General features: G+C 50.9%; 6 non-coding genes across 6 annotated transcripts; 3 read left to right on the top strand and 3 right to left on the bottom strand.

Annotated features, from left to right (window-relative positions):
- The first annotated feature begins 34 nt into the window (after positions 1–34).
- TRNAM-CAU lies at positions 35–107 on the top strand. Its single transcript has one exon. It is a non-coding gene; the product is annotated as a tRNA-Met (tRNA).
- Positions 108–2,268: 2,161 nt separating this feature from the next.
- TRNAK-UUU lies at positions 2,269–2,341 on the bottom strand. The gene has a single exon. It is a non-coding gene; the product is annotated as a tRNA-Lys (tRNA).
- Positions 2,342–4,154: 1,813 nt separating this feature from the next.
- Positions 4,155–4,227, bottom strand: TRNAM-CAU. Its single transcript has one exon. It is a non-coding gene; the product is annotated as a tRNA-Met (tRNA).
- Positions 4,228–4,865: 638 nt separating this feature from the next.
- Positions 4,866–4,947, top strand: TRNAL-AAG. The gene has a single exon. It is a non-coding gene; the product is annotated as a tRNA-Leu (tRNA).
- Positions 4,948–8,360: 3,413 nt separating this feature from the next.
- Positions 8,361–8,432, top strand: TRNAQ-CUG. The gene has a single exon. It is a non-coding gene; the product is annotated as a tRNA-Gln (tRNA).
- Positions 8,433–8,731: 299 nt separating this feature from the next.
- On the bottom strand, positions 8,732–8,837 carry TRNAL-CAA. The gene is made up of 2 exons: positions 8,800–8,837; positions 8,732–8,777 (listed from the first exon to the last, which is right to left on the bottom strand). It is a non-coding gene; the product is annotated as a tRNA-Leu (tRNA).

Consider the following 8,837-nt stretch of genomic DNA (forward strand, 5'->3'; position numbering starts at 1 on the left):
GCTAAATCCATGCGCTGAGGACCTATCGTCACCTGCCTCCTTAGCGCAGTAGGCAGCGCGTCAGTCTCATAATCTGAAGGTCCTGAGTTCGAACCTCAGAGGGGGCAGTTCTGTTTTGCGCTCTTACTGGGTCAGGAAAGGACCCCCACTGGGCCGAAGAAACGCCTTCGAAGAGGCCGAGTCTCGACTTTCTTCCTCCTGATTGGTAGATGTGCGCACGGAGATGCTTCCGTAGTTCCACACGTGCAGTGACTTATCTTCGCCTCTTTCCAAGAAACAAGCTGTTTTGTCCAAGTTCCTCTGATTTCTATCCCTTCTTGGGAGGCTCTCCATCTATTGGTGCAACTTAATTTATTGAAAAAACGAATGGACAGATAAATGAAAACCTGATACTGAATTTTCTCAGCAAGTCTTGTGGCTTCCTCTTCTTACACGCATGGTCTCCTTGCCCTGACCTCCCTGTATAATCTGGTCCCGACTAGCTTCCCACCCTCTCGGCAGTGGTCAGTGATCCCCAAAACCACATGTGCAAGGATTGCCAGCAGCCACCAGAAGCTGGGAAGAGGCAAGGAAGGATTCTTCCCTGGAACCTTCAGAGGGAGCGCAGCCCTGTCAGTGCCCAGGTTTGGGGCTTCTAGTCTCCAAAACTGTGAGAAAATGAATTTCCATTATTTTAAGCCACCTAGTTTGTGGCCATTTGTTAAGGCGGCTGTAGGAAATGAATATCCAGTCCGTCTCTCCGCCACCAACCCCCCACGACATCGCCGCACCTGTCTTATTTCTTCGTAGCGCTTATCACTATATGCAGTTGCTTTGTCCTTCTATGTAACACCCCTACTTTCCAGTACCCATCCACCTGCTTAGACTGCGTATTCTGTGAAAGTCACCACTGTCTGTTTGTCCACTCCTGTGTTCCCAGTGCCTGGCTCAGCATCCAACAATGAACACTTGCCAACTAAACCAATGAATTCATTAGCACATTAAATCTTCTTTTCCTTCCATATTCCCTATCACTCTCTTACTCAAGACAATGAACATCTCAAATTTGGATTTTTGCAGTACTCCCCACGGGAGACACACCTACTGAAATCCCCCTGCGGCCGTCCCTCTCTGATTCATTCAGTGGTACAAGAGGAGAGGGCAGTACTCGGACTGCTCCTGCAAAACGTCTGTACCTGAGAAGCGGTATTTCAGGAGAGCTCTCGCAACACTTCATTCTGATGCAGACGCAAGAAGGCATATAACATAGGACTCATCTTAGTGTCTTCTGGGCCTTCGGCCTCTGGTTCCAGAAGACATGCACTTAAAGATTTGGGAGAGGCCAAAGAACTGGATGGGATTCAGGCAGTGGCTTAGAGAATGCTTGATCCTTCTTGGAGCCATCACTGTTCAGAATCTGTACCTTTCGTTTGTAGAACAGAAACTATTTTTTAATTTACCCCAGAGTTTTTGAGGCTTGCAGGACTGACACACAGTAACCACACGTCAGAGACATTCCAAGCCAGAATGTGAGTGTATTATAGCCATATTCGTGGTTGGTGGACATATTCTCACCTCTGTAAAACAAACTCTACAGTAGAAATCAAATCTTTGCCTCTGTGATGGGAGTAACAGAAGTAATGAAACATCTATGATATCAAGCAACAATGGTCTGATGCGTTCACCACCAGAAACGAAGCCCAGCTGATCTAAAGTTGTGTTGGCCCGTGTGGTGGGCAGACATGGAAACTCGGAGTTCTGATCGTAGCATGTTATTCTCCTAAACAAGGTTGCAATAGCTTTATAAGATACTGTACAATGCAAGGTCAGACGAGAGTTTTTAGTTCTATTTAATTTTTATCCTTTTCACCCTTATTGAACTTGAATGTCCAAAAAAGCCTCCACAGACATTCATTTACCAACCAGCTCTTGAGTAGAGCCCTTCTGCTTCACTCGGGGAATTCTAGAAATGGCCAACAAAGCAGCTGTAGTAACTTCACTCTGGCCTAATGTTTCTAGTTAAATGAGATCAAAGGCAAGGATTATGACTCTGGAACCACGCACAAGTTAGTTTTCTTCACATAGATTTGGGCCATCTTACTGTAAAGCGCCCACCTATTCACCACTATCTCTCTTCACTTACTTACCCATTTTGTGGGCTAGAAGTACCTGACTCTAATGTTGTTCTGTTGGTGTTGTAACCTAGGTAATCTGTCCCTGTCCCATTTCTGCATAAAACAGACACTGTTGCAAAGGTGGAATCAGTTAGACACCGAAAACCAAGAACCATGCCCGAACAGGGACTTGAACCCTGGACCCTCAGATTAAAAGTCTGATGCTCTGCCAACTGAGCTACCCGGGCCCTATGACTTGAATGGATTCCCCTATGTCCTAGTGTGAAAAAAAGTGTATGTCCTGGTGCAAATATCTTTCTTTTTATTCTATCATTATTAATATTTTTAATGACTTTCTTTCTAAATTCTGTTTGTGTTCCTTTTCCTTATTCCCAACTCCACCCTTGTCCCTTTGAATATGGCTCCAGACAGCTCCTGACCCCAGGTCCCTGGGGAAAAGTAACTCACATCCTTGTTTTAACACAATGGTTGTCATGGGGTTTGTTTCTAATTATGCATTTATTCACGCCACCATTAAAGGCAGATTTGAGGTGGTCTTCACAACTATACTAGAATAAGGTAAAATGGAAAAACCTAATAGACTTCAATCAGAATAAAGGCAGAATAGAGGGAGAAAATTAGGGGGAAAATATGCATGCTATAAATAGTGCACACACATCCCCCGCCCCAAATAGCACGGACTGTAAAAGGAGGTGATGTCTTCAAGGGGGTGAGAGAAGACTTCTCCCAGGACGTCTTGTTTAAACTGAGAATTGAAGGCTTGGTATGATAAGTTGGAGAAAAATGAGGCTCCAGCATGCCCAGAAGAGCAGAGAGCACAGCACTCTCAGAGAGCGGAAGGCAGGCCCGGGGTGCTGGCAGGCGGAAAGCTGGGGAGAGTGTTGATGGTGTGGAGGGAGACAGGAAGGCAGGCGCCCAGCAGAGACTGACAGGTTCTGAGGTTATGGTGGCCAGGCGAGCGCCCTGAAGACACTGCGGACTTTAAGCAGGGAGAAACGACATGATCAGAGGTGATCTCGGAGAGACCATGCTGGTCTCACGTACAGAATGGGCCAGAATGGGGGAAGGCATGATGGGAACACAGACTAGGCCACCATGCCATCGAAGGCTGCACAGATTTGGCCTAGTGACCATGTGGCAGGAGGACAGTGGTACAGAGCACGTCCTAGGCCCAGGATTCCAAAATGCTGTTCAGCTGCTTGCATTCAAGTCCCCTGGCGAGGGTTTGGGAAAGGTAATTGGTGGGTGCCCAGCCCTGACATCACAGCGCGCAGTATTCAAGGATGGATTTAAAGCTGAGAGAGAATAGATTCAGAGGAAAGGACCCGGCTTTGGCTAGTGCCTGGCCTATCCTCGGTTCTCAGTGAATTCCTCCTCCATTAGCTGAGATGTTCAGAGCAAGATATTAAGTATCCATCATGCCCGCTTTTGTTTGAGTCCGTGTTTCTCTTGACTCTAAATATCACTTCCTGTTTCTCTCTGGTGATTTGAGTCCAGTAACAGGAGGAGGCGCGGAAAAGAGGGACATGTAATGAGACTGAGCGGGGATCATATTTTTTCACATAGTATGTCTCGGGTGATCTGTTGGTAAGAAATTCCAGAAAAACGGTAAGAGATGACCAATCAGTAATTAATGAAAACGTCTTGCACACCATCCTACACCCTCCCCATCCCCAAACAGCCTTCTGCGGCCCCTCCTCTCAGGGCCCCAGGGCCAGTAAGTTTCTGACCCCGGTGTTTTTGTAACAGAAACAATTGCCAAGCCTATCTGAAAGGCGTTTTGAAAATCTTCTACCTGCATCTGCAATTGGTTTAGGAAAGAACCCGAAGAACTTTGGAGTATTGAATGCTTAGTGGAAAATCACTGTTTTGTAACTGAACATTCCACGGTTCTGTTGAACAACAGAAAATTGCCCGCCAATCTTATCAAGCGAGTTCCTCGGTTTAAAGGGGAAAAAAAAGATATACTGTGCACATTTCAGCGGAAAAAAAGGTTAGGGAAAGAAGGAAGATTCATCAACACTCAAACACGAAAAGTAGTGCCCCCTCTGAGGTTCGAACTCAGGACCTTCAGATTATGAGACTGACGCGCTGCCTACTGCGCTAAGGAGGCACCTGTGCTTGTCACCTGCACAAAACGCTTACCAACAGCACCGTACGACTGGCCGTCTCCAATCCTGCGGCCGGGGTTTCAGAGCAATTCGCGCCAAGCCGTCCACAGTCCGGGGTTGAGCTGCGCAGGACAGGGCGGCCGGCCCGGCCCTCGCGACCTCTCCCGCGGAGCCGCGGCCGTGCGCGCACCTGAGCCGGGCTGGGCGCGAACCCCGCTGCCGCCCCACCCGGAGACACCTGGACCTTCCCGGAGGCCGGACGCGGTGGGCGGGAGCGCGTCTTGCCTCCGCCCTGCGGTCCGCCGGATTCCTCCTTTGCTTCTGTTCCCCCTTAGCAGCTCCCGGGCTCGCCCCCAAACGGCCGGACTTGCTCGCTCCTGGAGTCGGGGGGCTCACTGCCCGCCGTCCCCGCGCATCTGCAGCCACACTCTCGCTGCAGCGCTGTTGACAAGCCGGGCGGGGGTCTCCGCCGCGGCGTCGGGCTCAGGGCCGGCCTGGAGCCGCGAGGAAGTCGAGCGGGCGTCCAGCGGGCCGGGGTCCCCGCGCGAGCTGCGGGCTGGAGCGGCGAGGGGACGCGAGCAGGGCGAGAGACGCGCGACTCTCAGGTCGGAGAAGGGTAGGCGGCGCGGGGCTCTCGGGCGGTAGCGTGGCCGAGCGGTCTAAGGCGCTGGATTAAGGCTCCAGTCTCTTCGGGGGCGTGGGTTCGAATCCCACCGCTGCCAGGGTGTCATTTTTTTTTTTTACGGCTCTCCGGCTGCATACGTGTCCCTTTCTCACTCGCAGTGTAGACAGTTATCCACAGACTCCAAGTCCAGGCAGGAGCCCCTCCCCTACACCCTCTGTTTTCCCAGGGGCCGCAGAGAGCACCCATCCACACCGCCCCCAACACATTGTGGGTCTTCAATTAATTATTTCAATCAACAAAAAGTTCATGAGCATTTACTGTGTGTGATACTGACTCCCTCCATCACTGTATTTTCACCACCCAGAAGTATCCAACATGTAAAAGACCTTCATCTCACCCACTCATTTATGTTACAAAGTACCTGTCAGCATCTCCACGTGCCAGGTGCTTTCTTAGGCCCTGCGCATACAGCCGCGCTTCCTACTCAATAAACGATGGACGACGGAGGAGCGGTCAGTCTCCCCGAATGCGCTGTTCTCGCCGTGCCCGCGGCCTTTGGCTCCACGTTCTGAGCCTTCCTTGCGCTCATCCGCACCGCGGCGACCGCACGCACCGCCCGGCCTCGCCTCGGCCGCTCTCAGCCCGCAGACCAGAGGCGCCCGCCCCTCTGCGTCTCTGCGTGCGCGCCTGGGCTCCCCCTGCTCCCGCTCCAAGCGCTTCCCTCCGACCTCAAGGCCTTTTCTCATCCCCTAGGTCTCAGCTCGGAAGCGCTTTCTCCTGGAAGCCTCCCTTGATCTCCCCCTGCAGAGTTACAAAGAGTCAAACAGCAAGGTTCCCCGCCCTGGCGCCTCGTAGGGAAGACAAGCGTTAGACGCATGACCGCCCCAAGATGGCACAACTTCCGCGGTCGAGAGAGAGCTTGAACTATGAAAGAGAGCCAGACATAGTGTTACCAGAACAAAGAATGTGACCGAATGGTACAACAGCTCGAGGTATAGAAGGACACACTTCGGACTGTTGCCGCTAGTAACAGGGTCCCGAGGAGAGAAAGGGGGGAAGTTATAAATTTTACCTGAGACACTTCTGCCAGAGGTGTTAGAACGACTGCATATTTGGCTCATAAATCAAATAAGTGGATTCATGAATTTGTAAATGAATTTTTTAAAACCCCAATCCGATAAACAGGAAAGGAGCAATGCAGCGTGCTGGGGCCAGCGCAGGAGGCCTCGGTGCAACTTCCCGACCCCGGCAGGCTTTCCTCCTTCACTGGTATTCCTGTGGGTGTGCCCTGGCATGCTCACTTATCCCTCAATCCATTCCTCGCATTTGCCGAAACTTTCGGAAACTGTGGTGTAATTGCCGGCTTTTCCTCCTGCGTCCTGAGCTTCGTCGGACACAAAGCCGCATTTCTCTGGCTTCCCCATATCGGGAAAGCAGAATACACACGTGTGGTAAATTTCAGTGAATAAATATATGAAAGAATAGCTTTCTACTTTGCGAAGTGAGCAGGGTATACAGAGCGGAGCACCCAGGAAGACCCTGAGATCTTCGGTTTCACGTAGGGTCATGTGTTCTGAAGCCCCTTTTTCCGGGACAGCCCAGCTGAGGCTGGTTGTAGGAGTCCGATGACGCCACAAGGACTTGCTCTTTGGATTCAGCTCTGCTACCAGGTGAGTGCAGGTCATTTCTGCTTAGATCACCAGACGACAGCCTGTTTCCGGACTGTGGGGCCCAGGCATTTCTCCGCCCTCCCCACACTGCTCCCGTTGCTGGTCTCACTTGCTCGCTTTCACCCTGCGGGATTTGGAACCACTCACGGGCAATCCAAGGAGAAGGTGCTCCCTTTTGAATTCCACCCTCAAAAATAAACGAACCCATGGCCACCTGCCCCATTTTCCAGGTCTTTACCCACGTATCCTTTCCTAGGGAATAAATGTGCTAAGGCTGAAAAAGCAGTCATTCATACCCCTTCCCCTTGCCTACCTCAGAGAGGAGTTGAAAGCCCATAGTTAAATAATGGCCTTTTGATGGGCTGGTATCCTTTTAAAACCAGCGGACATTTTTTTTTTTTAATTCTTTAAGAAATAAGGCTGCGGCTCATGGGAATAAAAAGGATGCCACCTGTACTGGGGGAGAAAGACTTGGTTCACTCCTCAGATCTAAGATGAATTAGACCATCTTTTAAGGCCAGGAGACTAGTGAACATGGGATGGAAAGTTGTGTGTGCATAAACATGAGAACGTTAGTCACCTGGCCAAAAGTCGACTTTCTCGCTTCTCTCCCCCCACCATGTTTATTGAGCCTCTATCTTGTGACAGGCACCTTGCCGGGTTGGAGATCCAGCAAAAGGATGAGCTACAGAAAATGATTCAGGATTCCTTAGCAATTCAGCCTGGGGGGAGGGCTACCAGAGCACTTGGAGAACAGACGGTCAATTTATGTTGAGCGAAGGGCAGTTTATATCTGAGTGTTTCCTCCAGTCATGGTGTATATACGATCTCTTTATTATGTGTTGTTCTTACAGTTACTACGTAAATAATCACATTATCTTAATGAAGTTAAGATTTTGAAAAACTAAATGAGTATGCCTAGCACTAGATGTCCTCTCTTGCCATCCATACCCAAGAACAGCTGTTTATGGTTCTGTGTGAACACTGGAATGTCCACCTGGGAGCTGTGACCTGGAAAGGGCAGAAACAAAGCAAAACAAAACAAACGATGGGGTAGTCATCCCTATGAGCCTTGTCAGATTTAGCTTGGAGAGAAAGAAAAGGAACCCCTCCCAGTGTCTAACGCTGGGCCCTTCCACTGAATATTCATGCACTCACCCTATTATCTATGGCCTCAAGCAACACGCTGGATGAAGCTTCTGTTAGTACCAGGCTCCTGGGGTCAAAGAGGAGAGAGACGGGCCAGCACCGAGACCTCTTCGAGTGGGACCGCAGGTTTCCAGGTTCCGAGCCCACGATGACCGCTGCCAGGGAAGCAGCACCGCCCTGCAAGGTTGTTCCAAAGGCGTCTGCAGGTCCTTGGAATGAGTAAGCGAAGCTATAGGAAGGAGATGCTGTACTTTTCTTTTCTCCCCTTTGAACAGAGAGATGAAAATCCAATTTGCCTTTGCGTGAGTCAGAAATGAGGGCAACATCAAAACCACTGGGAGAATATCCTCCGGTCCCTGCGCTGCCCTGACATCCAGGGGAAGAAACCCGGGAATTAGGCGCGGTGGAGACGGTGGGTGAGAGCCCCTCCCACCACCTGCCACCCATGTGCTGCTCGGGGTTCGGCCTTTCCATCGCCTGGAGGCTGGAAAGTGCAGGGATTTTCCACTTACCCCCCAAAAAAATGCCCTCGTAGATTAAAAAAAAAAAAATCAAGAAGAAAGAAGAGACAGAACTTTCATTGAAAGGGATGCTTCATTTTCAATTGTATTCTATGCAGCTCTCATTTTCTTTAAGGCTCAAAGGAAGAAGAGATCTCAGATGGACAGTGTATACAAGCGTCATCAAGTGGGGTTCCATGGTGTAATGGTTAGCACTCTGGACTCTGAATCCAGCGATCCGAGTTCAAATCTCGGTGGAACCTTCCTATTTCCCGTCTTTTTACCGGACTTCCTGCTTCCCTTACGGCCGGCGATTTTTGATGGGCTGGGGCAGGACCCCCGGCCGCGGCCCCCGGCTCCCGGGCGCAGGACCCGCCGTAGGGCGCCCACGTCTCCGTCCCGGGTCGGCGTGCGGTGCACAAAGACGGCACCGGGGACGACGAGGGCCCTGGCCGACTGCAACCCAGACGGGGGAAGGAGGGCACAGACCTCACCGAGCCCGCTGCTTGGGTCGCAGAAGGAAAAGCAGAAAGAAAACCGAAGAAATGCGGAGAAAAGGGTATGTCAGAAGTGGGATTCGAACCCACGCCTCCATTCGGAGACCAGAACCCTCTTTCCGAGGAAGCGAAGCTTGAGTCTGGCGCCTTAGACCACTCGGCCATCCTGAC

The sequence above is a fragment of the Ursus maritimus genome, unplaced genomic scaffold (genome assembly GCF_017311325.1).
Source record: "Ursus maritimus isolate PB19 unplaced genomic scaffold, ASM1731132v1 scaffold_30, whole genome shotgun sequence".
Classification (NCBI taxonomy): domain Eukaryota; kingdom Metazoa; phylum Chordata; class Mammalia; order Carnivora; family Ursidae; genus Ursus; species Ursus maritimus.